Raw genomic sequence first — 14732 nt, 5'->3', positions numbered from 1 at the left:
GCTGCAGATGTTGGAAATCTGTCAAAGACGACAATTACAGGAAACACTGGAAACACCCGACAGCTCAGGCAGCATCTGTGGGGAAAGAAAAACAAGCAGCATTCCAGGTTCAAGACCTTATTACCAGACATAGATGCGGCCATACCATCCGTCACATGAAGGAAAGGACAAGGCATCAACAAAATACTTGCACAGCAGCGCTGTAGTAAAGTTCATCTCTATCGTGAACAAATACTTCTCATTGTCGGATCTTGCTCTGTACAGACTGGCCCATGGCTTATCACAAGACCAAACAGAGTGACCACTGGAGATGGATGATCCTGCTCTGCAGATGGGAAAACAATCCTATACTCATCCTGTATGAGACCCTGATATTCCAGGCACATTTTTGCCTCACAATTCACCAAAAAAAAATGTGAATTTGAAAATGGAACAACTACAGATATCTCTTTTCTTTTAAGAGATAGAGTGTGGACCAGGCCCTTCCGGCCCAGCAACCCACCGGTTTAACCCGAGCCTAATCACAGGACAATGTACAATGACTAATTAACTTCGGCGCATGGCCAAGTGGTTAAGGTGTTCATCTAGTGATCTGAAGGTCGCTAGTTCGAGCCTTGGCTGAAGCAGCGTGTGTGTCCTTGAGCAAGGCATTTAACCACACATCGCTGTGCAACAACACCGGTGCCAAGCTGTATGAGTCCTATTTGAGATGGCCTCTACTGCTTCCATGAGCAGAGAATTCCACAGATGTGCTATTCTTTGGGAAAAGCAGTTCCTCCTAATCTTTGACCTACATCTATTCCCCCAAATCTTAAGTCTATGTCCCCAAGTCTCACCTACCTGTGGAAACAACTCTCTTGTCTCTATTGTATCTGTTCCTTTCATAATTTTGTTTCTATGGGATCCCCTCTCCTTCTGAATTCTAATGATTATAGTCCCAGGAGAATCAATCTCTCCTCATAGGCTAACCCCCTCATCTCTGGAATCAACCTGCTGAACCTCCTCTGTACCATTCGGAAGACAGTATATCTTTCCTCAAGTAAGGAGATGCGAACTGCACACAGTACTCCAGTTGCAGCCTCACCAGTACTCTGTACAGTTGCATAACAACCTCCCTGCTCAAGCAATGAAGGCTAAAATTCCACTTGTCTTGATAATCTGTTGTAACTGCAAACTAACTTTCTGCGATTCAAGTCCATCTGCACAACAGCATACTGCAGTCTTTCACTATTTGAATAAAAACCTGAATTTCTACTTTTCCTTCCAACGTGAATGGCCTCACATTCACCAACATTGTACTCCATTTGCTGAACCCTTGCCATTCATATAACCCATCAATATCCCTCTGCAGACTCTCCACATCTCGCAACACAAATTGTTTCATTTCTATCACATTTCTGTTTCATTGTTTCAGGCCCAGAACAATCAATGCGTTAACTTGCTGATATCAGAGGAACATTTCCACAGGCACAAAGCATAAGGTAATGTTGCAGCTGCGTAAAACTGTGGCTACACCACACTTGCAATATTGCATTCAGCCTGGTCGTTTCATTTTAGTAAGGATGCGGAAGCTTTAGAAAGGGTGCAGGGGAGGTTGCAGAATGCTGCCTAGATTAGAGAGCATGACTTAAGGAGGTAGACTGAGTGAGCTAGGGTGTTTCTCTTTGGAGTGAAGGAGAATGAGAGGTGTCTTGATAGAGATGTATATGGTGATATGACGCATGGATTGAATGGATAGCCAGAGTCTATTTTCCTAGAGCAGAAATGGCTGATACGAGAGGGCATAATTTTAAAGTGATTGGAAAAAAGTATTGGGCGGGGGGGATGGCAGAGATAAAGTTTTTACAGCGAGGTGGTGAATGCACAGAACGCACTGCCAGGGATGGTTGTAGAAGCAGACACATTAGGGCCACTTAAGAGGCTCCTAGACAAGCACATGGATGATAGAGGGATGGTGGGCTATGTGGGAGGGAAGGGTTAGATTGATCTTAAAGAAGGTTAAAAGGCCAGCACAACATTGTGGGCTGAAGGGTCTGTAATGTTCTGTGTTCATTGAACTCCCAGTCCTAAGCAATATGTGGAAAGAATAATTTCCTTCCTGATTCTAAAGCAGGAGGTAAATATTTGAAAGGAATATTCATCTAATTTAGGTAACGTGAGCTGACCTCGCCGAGAGAAACCTGGCCTCTGGTTGCTGATTGTCTCCGTATTTACAGCTTATGTTGAAAGTCGAGGCACCGTTTGAACCTGTGGACATAAAGTATTGGAACCAGCCTCTGCTACCCTTGTATCTGTGCACTCTGTGCCTCCACCATCCAGGTAGACAATGCAAGCCCATAAATTACACAACAGAACTGCTGCTGATAGCTCATTAATATTGACAGTGTTGCTCTGGCAGTGGTTATTTTCTGCAGGTCAATCTCCTCCTAATGAACCACTAAACATGATATTTATGTTGCATTCATTGCAAGAGCTCCTGTATAAGAATTCATCACTTTGCAAATGAGCCGTTATTTAATGGGACATCCATTCATTTCGGATTGAGGCAGCTGAAAACTGAAATTAAATGTACAGCGTTAAATGATGTGCTGCACCACTGAATGATGTCATCAAGGTAAGTGCTGCTTTCAAATGAATTACAGTGAGGCCGCATTTGCTTATTAAGAACAGCATATCAATCTCTCTCCTGCCTCGGCCATCTTCAGTGGAGGTTCTAGGTCCATCACAGAAGCTTTTGGTCCTGAAAGTGAAGGCTCTGCCTGTGCAGGGGGTAGGTGCAGGCTGAGATTCTCCGATCAGTGAGACACTTCCCATTACTGAGGGGTGCCTTCTGTGGCTGAAGTAGAGGAGGTGTCAGCATCTGTGTCCCCATGGCCCGGTGGGCTCTACAGGACTGGTCTCCGATGGAGGACTCACGGACTGTCACAGACTCACAAGTTCACATTCGGTGCTCCTGGTAAATGTCACCAAAAAGGGGAGGAAGTGGAGAGGGAGAGGCAGAGATACCCAGTAGTCCAACTTGCACTTGTGTTTGTTGGTGTCGTAGCAGATGGTTCTGTGATCTCTCGTGATGACCCTGCCACTCGCTGGTGGATAACTGGAGAACACAGAGGTGGTGAGACAGACATTCTTACACAAGTTCACGTTTATCGTCATCTGACTGTATAGTTATGCAACCAAACAAAACAACGTTCCTCCGGACCATGGTGCTTCCACAGAATATATATCGCGCACAGCATGTAAAACAAAATATTACTATCAATAAGTTAATAAAACATAATTCAAAAATGCATGTAGTGTGCAGCACAGTTGAACAATAAACAGTACAGTAAGCTGCTCACTGTCCTAGTGACGAGACCTCGGTGGTGGCAGGGTATTCATTGGTCTCACAGCCTGAGGGTAGAAGCTGTTTCCCAGTCTGGCAGTCCTAGTTCTGATGCTCCTGTACCTCCTTCCTGATAGTAATGCATCTAAGAGGTAGTGGGATGGGTGGTAGGGATCCTCAGCAATACTTTGGGCCTTTTGAATACACCACTCCTGGTAAATGTCGCAAATAGGTGGGAGGGAGAGGGAGACACGTCCAATATTCAAACTTACACTTGTGTTAGTTGACATTGTAGAAGCTAAATCTGTGTTTTCTCATGGTGACACTGCCTGCGGTCGGAGGACAACTGGTCAACATAGTGGTGGTGAGGTGGACATTCCTATACTGCCACGGTTTTAGCCTTGAACCACTCTCTGCAGAAAAGGGGAGTTAAAATTCCATTCTCTGTTCTCTTGACTTTTTATGAAAGATTCAGGAAATTGAAAGGATTCTTTTTGATTTAGAAGGGAATGAACCGAGAATTTTAATAATCCAGGAAAGAGCTATTGTTTGATATTCCTCTTTCTTACCACAGGTTGGTTTTGAGCTTCTCTCCGTCTTGCTTCCATGAACAATTTTGAACACACTAATTTCCAGGTCCTGTTCTCCTTAAAAGGCACTTCATGATGTGCAATTCATCTCGTCTGTTCCCGGCTTTCCGAATAGCCACATTCAATCCGTCACGGAGATGCTCACACCAGGACATTACTGAATGCAACAGGAAAGTGTTCAGCACGTCCATCATGTACACAACGATCTGTTGGTTACCTTTGACCTTACAGTCCCAGTGCTACCCAGGTTAGCACGGCTGGTGCTGCAGGTTTAACCCGCCCTATATTCCCGGTGAAAAATGTGCCAGGGCAGATTGCATGCACTGACATTGCTACAGTTCTGTGATTCACCCTATTAGAGTGGTGAATTTGTGAAATTCATTGCCACAGCCGCCTACGCCAAGTCATTGAGTATACTTAAGGCAGAAGTTGATAGATCCTTGATTAGTCAAGGTATAAAGGGATGCAGGGAAAAGGCAGGAGATTAGGGTGAAAAGGGGAAAACAGATCATCCATGATGAAATTGCAGAGCAGACTCGATGGGCCAAATGGCCTAGTTCAGCTCCCATATCTTATGGTCTTTTCCCTGCAGAAACCCAGGTATCTAGTACTGGGACAAAATCATTTATGGCCTCTTCCATTCAACCAATGTCACCTGTGATTGCTATTGTCCTGGGATCTTCATATATCTGATGGAACAGAGAGACTATCCACCGGATTTCCAGATTCCAGCCTGGGGAATCCATCTTCATCCACAGAGATTCCAGCCTGGGGAATCTACCTTTATCCATAGGGATAGATGATTCCAGCATGGAGAATTCACTTTCATCCACAGGGATTCCAGCCTGGGGAATCTACTTTTATCCATGGGGATATACAATTCCAGCATGGAGAATTCACCTTCATCCACAGGGATTCCAGCCTGGGGAATCTACCTTGATCCATGGGGATATACAATTCCAGTATGGAGAATTCATCTTCATCCACAGGGATTCCAGCCTGGGGAATCTACCTTTACCCATAGGGATAGACGATTCCAGCATGGAGAATTCACCTTCATCCACAGGGAACCCTGACTCCAGCCGAGAGAATCCGTCTAGGGAATTCACCTTCAACCACAGGGGACCCAGATCCTAGCCTGGAGAATCTACGTTCAAAGTTCAAAGTAGATTTGTTATGAAAGTACATATATGTCAACACATATAGCTCTGAGATTCATTTTCTTGCAGGCAATCACAGTAAGTACAAGAATCACAATAAAATCAATGGAGGACCACACCCAACAGGGCAGACAACAACCAATGTGCAAAAAAAAACTGTGCAAATACAAAAAGAGAGGAGAAAAAAAGAAATAGTAATAATAAATAAATAAACAATAAATATCGAGAACATGAGATAATGATTCCTTGAAAGTGAGTCCATAGGTGTGGGAATATTTCAGTGAAGGGGCAAGTGAAGTTGAATGAAGTTATTCCCACTGGTTCAAGAACTTGATGGTTGAGGACTATTAATGGTTCGTGAACCTGGTGGTGTGGGTCCTGAGGCTCCTGTACTTTCTTTCTGAAGGCAGCAGCAATAACAGAGCATGACCTGGATGGTAGAGTTCTTGGTGATGGATGCTGATTTCTTGCAACAGTGCTCCATGTAGATACAGGGGAAGGCTTTACCCATGATAGACTGGGCTATATCCACTACTTTTTGTTGGCTTTTCCATTCAAGGGCATTGGCATTTCCATACCAGACAGTGCAGCAACCACTCAATGTACATTCCACTGCACATCTGTAGAAGTTATTCACGAAGTTTTAGATGACATGCTGAATCTTCGCAAACTTCTAAGAAAGTAGAGGTAAACACAAAATAATCTGCAGATGCTGAGGTCAAAGCAACACTCACAACACGCTGGAGGAACTCAGCAGGTTGGGCTACTGCCCCTTCCCTCTACAGACCTGACGAAGGGTTCTGGCCCGAAACATCGACTCATCGTTTCCACAGATGCTGCCCGACCTGCTGAGTTCCTCCAGCGTGTTGTGAGTGTTAAGAAAGGAGAGATGTTGTTGCCCATTAATCCTGCTCGCATCTTGGTAAATTTCTTCTGCACTGTCTTCAAAGCCTTGGCATCCTTCTTATAATGGGGTGACCAGAACTCTGTGCAATATTCCAGGCGCAGTCAACTAGAGTTTCATAAAGCTACAACATAACTTCCTGACTTTGGAACTTCACGCCACGACTAATAAAGTCAAGCATGCCTTTTGCCTTCGTAACTACCCTACCAACCTGTGTAGCCACTTTCAGGGAGCAATGGATTTGCACCCCATAAACATTGTTGAGGTTCTTGCCGTGAATAGTGTACTGTGCCTTTGCGTTCGATACACTGTACTTTTAGATCTGTACTGTACAGCTCCAGGGCTCCACGCTGTAACATGGATTTCCATGAAACGATCTCAGCTCAGGAGCGGAATCCAGCCGCTCACTTGCCTCGGTGATGGAGCTCGGTGGCACTCTAGATGGTCAATGGAGCTGGCCCCATCCGCCATTCTAAACCTTCCTCGCTCCACCGCTGCTGCAGAGAAGCCATGGTCTGCTCTATCTGCAAGGTCACTGTCGTTCCTTACCCCAGAACTTCATTTTCCTGACACTGCTCCCTCCAAGGAAGCCTGCTCAGGCCCCTTTAAACGTCTCCTCTCTCATTCGAACCTACTCCCTCTGCTTTTACACTCCTGTGCCCTGGGAATAGGCTGTGCCCATCCATCTTACCGATTCTGAGAAATGTGAAGTGATTCCCTCGGGAAGGGCGAACTTGAAGGCAGACTACGAGGTTAATGGCAGGATTTTTAGCAGCGTGGAGGAACAAAGGGATCTTGAGGTCCATGACAGGATCCATGGAGGAGAGGCTGGATTCCATAATGTGCTGTGCAGAGTCCACAACTTTCCACAGTCCCCTGCAGTCACAGGCAGAGCAGTTGCTGTACCCAGCCATGACACACTCATCCTGCGGAAGGTGAGAGGGTGGTTAAGAATATATACAGTGTGTTGGCCCTCATTAGTCAGGAGATTGAGTTCCAGAGTTGCAAGGAAATGTTGCAACTCTGTTAAACCCTGATTAGACCAGACTTGGAATATTATCTCCAGTGCTGGTTTCCTCATTAGAAGAAGAATGTGGAAGCTTTAGATGGAGCGCACAGGAGATTTACCAGGAATTGCCTGAATTAGAGAGCATGTCTTATGCGGAAAGGTTGAGCAAACTAGGGCTTTTCTCTTTGGTAAAAATGAAGATGAAAGGTGAAATGATAGGGGTTTATAAGATAATAAGAGGCATAGAAAGAGTGGACAGCCAGAGAAGTTTTCCCAGGACAGAAATGGTTAACATGAGAGGCATCATTTTATGGTGCTTGGAGGAAAGTATGTGGGGGGGGGGGGGGGGATGTCAGAGGTAGGTTTTTTTGTTTTTTTTACACAGAGTTGTGGGTGCATGGGACGTTCTGCCAGGGGTGGTGGTAAAGGCAGATACATTGGAGGCATTTAGAGACCCTTAGATAGGCACAGGGATGATAGAGAAATGGAGGGCTATGTGGGAAGGAAAGGTTAGATTGATCTTCGAGTAGGTTAAAAGTTCCAGCACAATATTGTGGGCTGAATGGTCTTTATTGCTCTATTTCGCTTTATGTTCTATCAATTCATCCTGTCACTTGCCTATGTAAGTACCTGTGTCAGTGTCTTTAAATGTTGTAATGATAATTGACTCCACCACCCCCTCTATCAGTGAGTTCTGGATATCAGCTACTCACTGATATCCAAGTTAAATATCAAAGTTAAAAATAACTTTGCCTTGCAAATTTGCTTTAAGAATTCTTTCTTCCCCCCCCCCCCCACCTTAAACCAGGAGTTCCCTACATGTGGTCCACAGACCCTTCGGTTAATGATAGGGGTCTATGGTTAGGAACCCACGCCTCCTTGATTTTGATGCTCCTACCATGGGTAAAAAGATATACCCTGTCTGTGCCTCTTATAATTTGTTACATACATCTGTATCCGGTCACCTCTCAGTTTCCCTCAGTCCAAGGAAATCAAGTCCAGCTTGTCCAACCTCTTCCCATAACTGAAGCCGTCTGATCCAGGCCTGCAATTTTGACTGTTCATTCCTCTCATAGATGCCATGGGACGCATTGTTTGGTGAGGCAAGAGGCAGGATCACTTCCTTCCATCAGCCTTGGTGGATCGGTGCTGGCTGATGTCCGATACGATGCCAGCCGGTCCCAGCGCAGCAGGACTGCCTTCTGCTGCTCAGGCAACCACACCCGGTGTACCACATCGGTGATGCAGTCCAGCTCCTCTCCCAGCCCCTTCCAGTGGCTTCCAAGCTTGGGCGGCAGTCCCTTCTTCAGGGTGGGGCAGTAGATCCGTACTGGGCCCCCACCATGTACTGCTGCAATGCTGCCCTAGACTGGTGGCCCGGCCCCTACAGGGATGTGTAAGCATCTCAGCTCCACGTCCTGCCCGTGCCCAGGCCAACTGAAGCATTTGCACAGCTTGCCCAGCGCCTTTGCCACCTCAAAGTGGCCAGCCCCACCTGTGCACGGACCACCAGCTGCAGGAGATGTCTGTTGCCACCGGAACAGCCACCCGTCGCATACCTCCAGCGTGCCCCACCGAGGGTATAGGCCTTTGATCTCCAGATCCAGGACGGAGACCGCTGCCCACCCCGGCCGCCATCCCCGTCACCTGGGCCGGCACGGGACCGCTCACCTGCTCGCTGCGCAGCTGGTGATCGATGGTGGGGAGGTCTACCTCGCTGCCCGCTGCCAGCTGCCACCTGGAACACCAGCACCACTGTTTTCCCCCTGGTTCCGCTGTGTTGGGTTGGGCCACTGCAGGGTGTGCCGCACTGCCGTGGGCTACTTAGAGACTGGTGGTGGTTGTTGCTTCCCGGAGCTCCCCTGCCCGACAGCCACGGCTTCAGCGCCGAGGTAGACTGTTGCCCCCGGCACATCCACACGGGCCCCCCAGCAGGACAGCAGGTCCTGGCTGATGCTGCAGGACTCCCGGATGTTGGCTAGCCACACCTCGAGCTCCACTTTGTTTCCTCCCACTGCAATGCACAGCCTCCTCTTCTCTCTCATCACCGGTGACCGTAGCCAGCTGGACTGCTAGTGTCGTCCACCCTGGCAGGGATGGCTGGTCTGTGTTTGGATGGACGTCCGGATCAACGACGGTGATGGTTGACCCAGTGTCCAGCAACGCAACGCATTCCCTCCACCATGCAGTCCACGTAGAAGCCTTGCTTTTCACCCAAACGGCCGACCCACAGAGGCGACAATGGAGAGATTCTGCTGGACGTCTCGGGCAGCACTGGCATTTCCCAATGGCTGTGGTGTGGCACTGGTGTGGGGCAGTCCCAGGCCTCATGGCCTGCCTCGCCACACTGGTAGCAGAGATCGCTCTGTGGAACGCGGTGGAGCCGGTGTGGCGCTGGTCAGACCTGTCTCAGGGGTTTCTCCTCGTCGATTTCCTCCTCCACCTCGGATACACAAGCTCGTGGTGTGCAGGGTGATGATGGAACACCTTGGGGGGCTAAAATTGCTTCTGTCCTCTCCACCTCTGCCAGCATCTCGGCCCACAATGATGGTGATGTCAGGTGAGCACGCTGCCAAAGGTGCTCTGGCGTCAGTGCCTTTTACAAAGGTGTAGAGGGCAAGTTCTTCCTGGGTCGCGGGAGGGATCTGGGGGTAGCCATGCTGAGCGCAGTGGCGGAGATCTGGCGCGAATGCTCCCGGGCTTTCCCCCACACTGTGCTGCCTGCTGACCAGTTCTTCCTTCATTGCTTCCTCCAGAGTCAGAGTTGTGCCAAGCAGCGAGTTGGACTTGAACCAGGCAAGGCTCCAGGTGGCTGGCACCATTGTATCTGGGGAACTTCAGGGAGGACCTTGTGGCATGAATTGCTGAGGCCCGTTGGTCTTCCTCTTTCCCCAGCGGTGTCGGTGGTGCCTGCCCTGTTGCCCGTCCTCCCACGGCTGCGGAGTCTTGGGTTCCCTGGAGTGGGTCACGAGGGAGGCGGGTGATGCGCTCCACTGTGTCCGTTGAGTCGGGCAGCCTGGGTGCACTCACCCTGTCGGTGTTCCCTGGGAAGATCCGATGCTCGGTTCCCAGGTCCTCCCTCTGGATCAGAGTCCTGTCTTCGGGAGCCCAGCCAGGGGATGCGGGGAGGGGGAGGCATACTGATCCGTCCCTTAACTTATTTCCCGGATTTTAAGATGCTCCATCCGACGTCATAGCTGTTCAATCTCACCATCAATTTCTAATCCCACTCCTGACACCAGTGTGGTGAGCATTTGGTCCGTGACGACAGGCGAAAAGCTTGTTTATCTCAACTGACATTTTTATTGCAACAGCCTCAAAAACAAACCAGGCTCTTATGACCCGGGGAGAGAACCCACGCCTCCACATACAGACGGGGGAGTTGAAGATCACACACCCTGGTTACAGTCAGTGTGACCCACAAACACACAAGCAAATAACTATATAACCCTAAAATATAACAATAACTGAACTTGAACATCCCACCACAACCCCACGAATGCATTTTAAAAGAAGAACAATAAATGGTGCTGGCCACTAGGAATGCTAGGGTGGATGTTGACTGTGCCCTCCCCCCCCCCCCCAGAGCGCTACACTGCCCCCATCTGAGGGGACATAACCTTGTCCTAAATGAAGGTAGCACCTTGCAGTTAAATATCCCAAGCCATTCAGAGGAGGATCAACAAATCAAATCTGAATTGCGCCGTAGAATGTCAGCAATCAAAGCTTCTGTTTAGACAGTTGAGAGGGAGGGAGATAATAAAGACAAACTTGTGATAGTGCAGTGACTGTCTATGTCTGTGGGACTGGAAACTGAGAAACAGAGCTTTCTGGCTGTGACTTCGGGGAACAGAGAGAACCATTTAGAAAATGGTAAATAGTCTGTCGAGCATTTTCACGTTGAGGAGTTGTGCAATTCCTCATTGTGAAGCAGGCCATTCAGCCCTCTATGTTGTGCCATACTAATGAAATTAGCAATCAGATTCCCATTTCTGCCCACAGTATAGCCACCTCCGTCTAATCTCTGCATGTACAAGAGCCTCTTGAATATCTTCAACATATTTGTCTTTACCACCACCCCAGGCAGTGCATTCCAGGCACTCACCTCTCTCTCTGTAAGACAAAATAACTCACCCTGCACATCTCTGCTTGGAACTTACCCTGTCTCACGTTAAATGCATGCCCTCTGGAATTAGTTACTTGGACCCTGGGGGAAAATACCGCTGTCTATCTATAATCTGAAACCTCTACATGTCTCCTCTCTGTCCCTGTCACTTCAGTAAGCCATAAATCAAAAAAAGAGTTTAAATCTCTTTATGTAAGAACATTGCTTCCTTTCACAATGAGATATTGGGTATTGCAGAGGGAGGTGGGGCAAGAACAGGAAAGGGGTGAGATAAGGCTCACATTTATTTATCACATGTATATTGAAACATACAATGAAATGTGTCATTCGCATCAACAGTGACCAGAGCCAAAGGACATGCTGGAGCAGTCCCAAGTATCACCACCCATTCTGGCGCCAACGGAGCATGCGCACATTGCTCAGCAGAGCAACAGCACCAAACAACAGAGAGGGAAAGCCCTTTCCTCCCTCACTCCCCCCTCCCCCCACACACACACCAACGGTGCTTCAATCCCAGGACAAGCTGGGCCTCTGACCGGACTTGCAGACGTCAGCCTCTGACTTCCCCAGTGGTTCCTTAGGCTTAGGGTCTCGGTCACAGAGCTCTAACTTCGAGACTTCCGATGGTCCTTCAGGCTCTCAACCCTGTCCAGCTGAGATCTTCATTGAATTGAGTCTACAGTAATACTGGTTGGACTGTAAACTCCAGGTTCTGCTCCTGGAGTCGAGGAAATCTACCACCAGAGGGCACAGACTTGGAATAGAAGAACACCCCTTTAGAACAGAGATGAGGAGGAATTTCTTTGGCCACAGAGCGGTAGATCTGTGGAATTCATTGTGGTGGCCAAGTCATTGGGTACATTTAAAGTGGAGGTTGTTAGGTTCTTGATTAGTCAGGGCGTCAAAAGTTTCGGGGGAGAAGCTGGGAGGATAGGGTTGAGAGGGAAGATAAAACAGCCCATGATGGAATGGTGGAGCAGACTCGATGGGCCAAATAGCCCTATTCTGCTTCTATGTCTGATGCTCTTAGGGTTATCTCACACACCAGGCCACTGCCTGTTCCAGCCAGAATATCTCCCCGTGCTCTGTGTCCCACACAACGCACTGGCCGGCGGTGACCGGACACCACCATGCCATCCATCCATCCATCCATCCATCCAAATCGCCATTCTTGTCTCAAGGTCTGCGACCTCTGGCTGAAATATTGGGCAGCAGAGGGGGAGGAAATGAGATTTTAAAGAAAATAGTCCAATTAGCTTTTACTGATTTAAATCAGTGAGCCATAAAGCGAAATGAGTTTATTATTTACGAAGCAGCATTAGTCATTAGCAGCATGTAAAGTGGCTGTCCTCAAAACAAAACTCAAGTCGAACATCTGAACTTGTTAAAGGTGAATTAAAAGGGCTCGAGCCCATTGGATGTGAGAGCTGCCATGGGCAACACCTCACACCAGAAGCCTGTTAAAACGAGGAAGGCAAATAAATCTTCGGAGGTAGGCTCTCTAGATGTGCTTGTTATGTCTGCTTTAAAGTTTCGCTGTAAGCATATGGCTGCTGTCCCGCCCACCCCGTCTTTCTCCTGCCTTGCGAGCGTCGCTCCCGCTGATTGTCCACACACTTGCTCCGAGTTCAGCCGCCAAGCATCAAAGCTGTGGATTACCTCGTCTCTCCCGCTGGCCAGAGTAACGCTGCAAACTTTCGCTTGACATGTTTGATTAGATCAAATCAAAGCATTCATGGTCTAAATCCTTCAGAAAGGTCTGAAAGTCATCTCCCGTGGGATTAATGTTTGCTCCCAGGTACATTTTTTTTCTCATTTGCGAAATGCTCGGCAAGCTATTTACTATTTGCTAAATGTTTCTCACTGATCCTCGAGGTCATGTCCTGCAGTGAGTACTTGAATCCATTCTTGACAGTTATTGTGTTTAAAATACAAACCATCAGAACAGATGTCACTCACCCAGGAACTCTTGTTGTTTGCGCAAAGAGCGCAGGATGCCTTCAGTCATGTAAGGTTTTGTAAAGAAAACCGACGGCAGCAAGTGTTGCGAAGTAACTTTTCAAGCGTGCAGAGGTTTGTTGGTTTTCATTTTTTTTATTTAATGCGCTGGCGACTGAATTCCGCAAAGGGTTAAGCCTGCTGGGCTAAATTAAGCAGCTTGTGTAGATAAATCCTGATGACCCGCAGTGAGGACAGAACAAACTTACTTCGTTCAGGTTTGGACATCAAAGAAAAACAACAAAAGCGATGTTGCGGTGGTTAAATGCTGTTCAGTGAGAGTCAGTTTCCTGGCCTTTCTACCGTAAAGGTCCAGTTCGTGCTGTGCAGAACCCTAACTCGCTCCGGCAGCTGGGGTCAGAGTTCTTATATTTTAATTACGAATATTTAACAGTAGTGTGTGGTTGGGGTTCGCCCCCACTGTGAAACGTGCATTGACTGTGTTTTGTTGGCCACTGCCCTGTATCCATTCATTGAGAAAGGATTACAACTTTCTTCCCAACCTCAAAGCCTTCCTTGTAGGGGACCGAGTTCAACCTGGTCCGAGCGGCTTCTGCAATCTTTCTGCTGCCACCAGGAGGTGTAACTGAGCAGCCTTAGCAGGCACTCTCATCCCTTACAACATCACTCCAAATTTCCTGAAAATCCAACTGAGACTTCAAAGCCCAAATCTGCCCCAGGGAGGGGTACACTACACTCCTCCAAGTCGAGATCTCAGTGCTTCTGGTGGTAGAAGCCCAAAGGTCAAAGTCCCTGGGTCAGCGAGTCCGAAGGTAGAGGGCTAATGTCTGGGAGTCCAGGACCAAGGACTGGAGACTGAGACCTGGGATTGGTGACCTGTTGGCATGTGTGAGTGGGTGGGAGGGTGGGGAGGGGCTTGCTTTGTTTTTGTTGTCTTATCTTGCTCTGTGCTGAATATCATGGACATGCTCTATGGGCACCGGACACTTGTTTGTCCCCAGCACATCCTTGGGTGTGTTGGTTATAAACACTGCATTACATCAAGGACCCCATTACCCAGGGCGTGCTCTCTTCTCAGTACCACCTCCTCATCTGGGAGGAGGTACAGGAGTCTGAAGACTCACAAGCAATGTTTTAGGAACAGATTTTTCCCCTCTGCCATCAGATTTCTTAATGGACCATGAACACTACCCCACTTTTTTTAATATTACAAGTGATAGCAACAGGAACAAAATGCTGGAGGAACTCAGCAGGTCTGGCAGCATCTATGAAAAAGTGTGAACAGTGGATGTTTTGGAGCTGAGACCTATCTTCGTTTTTTTAAAGTACTGCACTATACTGCTAACACAAAACAGCAATTTTCATGGTGTGTCAGTGGTAATAAACCTGATTCAGATTCTGAGTGTTTTAATGTACATTTAATAAATAAATCTGAATCTGATTTGAACACATTAGTGACACCAGGCTCGTGTGAGTAATTCTTTCACTGGGGCTGGATGTACTCCAATATTAACACAAAGGGTGACCTTTAGAAGTTGGGATCTTCACAAATAGAGCCAACCCTGCTTTGTCCACCTGAGTGAGGGGTGTCTGGTGTTGTAGGGTAAAGATCACTGAGGATCTAGACCAGGGGTTCCCACCCTTTTTTATGCCTTGGAC

At 47.8% G+C, this 14732-nt stretch overlaps 1 protein-coding gene across 2 annotated transcripts in view; it reads left to right on the top strand.

Annotated features, from left to right (window-relative positions):
• Positions 1-12523: 12523 nt before the first annotated feature.
• LOC140186929 (semaphorin-3A-like) overlaps positions 12524-14732 on the top strand; it is a 257855-nt gene continuing 255646 nt past the window's right edge. Inside the window, exon 1 of one of the 2 annotated variants that reach the window (XM_072241701.1) lies at positions 12524-12606. The gene's annotated coding sequence lies outside the window, so the exon portion shown is untranslated. Of the gene's footprint in view, positions 12607-12659; positions 12913-14732 lie in introns of those variants that run through there. The other variant, XM_072241700.1, reaches the window with a different exon arrangement.

This window comes from Mobula birostris, chromosome 23, assembly GCF_030028105.1.
Source record: "Mobula birostris isolate sMobBir1 chromosome 23, sMobBir1.hap1, whole genome shotgun sequence".
In the NCBI taxonomy this organism is placed as follows: domain Eukaryota; kingdom Metazoa; phylum Chordata; class Chondrichthyes; order Myliobatiformes; family Myliobatidae; genus Mobula; species Mobula birostris.
The sequence above is the reverse complement of the archived record's forward strand: the minus strand, read 5'-3'. Positions and strand labels throughout refer to the sequence as shown.